The following is a 1084-nucleotide window of genomic DNA, read 5'->3' as shown; positions in this document are numbered from 1 at the left end:
ATGGCACATAACAACAACAACAACAACAACATTTGAATTTTGTAAATAAACTTGTAGAAAAATTTTTTAAAAATTAAAAATTATAAAAAAATCCCAAACAAATGAGAGATTGTAATCTCCCATCCTGAAAGGCTGACATTAGGGATGAACAAAGTGAAAGAATTTCAGTCTCTCTCTTGTTAGGTATTGTCTAGTCACATGTGAATCACAGTGACCCTAAAAACAATACATATAAACCTAACCCTGTCTGTGTCGTGCACATGCGCTCCCCCTTGTTCAATCACCACTGCAATCACTGTGCCAAGGCGTCGCATGGAGGCCCTTCTTCCTTTTTCATTGACTCAGTTTTCCAAGCATGATATCTTTTCTAATGGCTTGTGCCTCGTGACAAGATGCCCAAAGTATGTGTCAGAGTCTTTTGAGAATTCTTGCCACAGCATCCTGTGAACTCATTAGTGTCTGTGGTCTTTATCAGCTGTCATTTACAGAGTCAAACTGTGAAGACAACACTTCTCGCAGATCTGCCTCTGAAAGGGATGAAATGAAATTCCGAAAGACAATGGTAAAACGCACCATCTCCTTGCTAAATAAGGAGATGGGGCACCTTACTGCGCCTACTATCCTTGCTACAAAGATAGAGGCAAGGCCTTAGCCTAAGATACAAAAAAATGCAGGAAGCTTGGAAGCTAACACTGTTCCTATAACTGCACCGAAAATCTGAAATACCTCCTACCCATTTTTCAGGGTTGATGTGAGGATCACTTGAGAAATTCCAGATTGCTGTTGTTATGTGCCATTGAGTCATTTGCGACTCATAGCTACCCTATGTAGAAGAGCCCTAAACGCCTATCACTCTATCCTATGCCAACCTCGCTATCTCAAACACATTCATTCCCACCACTCCACTTACACAATCGATCCATCTCATTGAGGGTCTTCCTCTCCTGCCCATGCCCAAAGTATTTCAGATGAAGCTACAGAATCCTTGACTCCAGGGAACATTCTGGCTTCACCCTCTCCAGGACAAACCTGTTTGTTCTCCTAGCAGTCCATGGTATATTCAACGCTCTTCTCCAGCACCACA

Source organism: Elephantulus edwardii, unplaced genomic scaffold, assembly GCF_000299155.1.
Source record: "Elephantulus edwardii isolate Elephantulus edwardi_28Jun2011 unplaced genomic scaffold, EleEdw1.0 scaffold00009, whole genome shotgun sequence".
Lineage (NCBI taxonomy): Eukaryota > Metazoa > Chordata > Mammalia > Macroscelidea > Macroscelididae > Elephantulus > Elephantulus edwardii.
Note: the sequence above shows the minus strand (reverse complement) of the source record.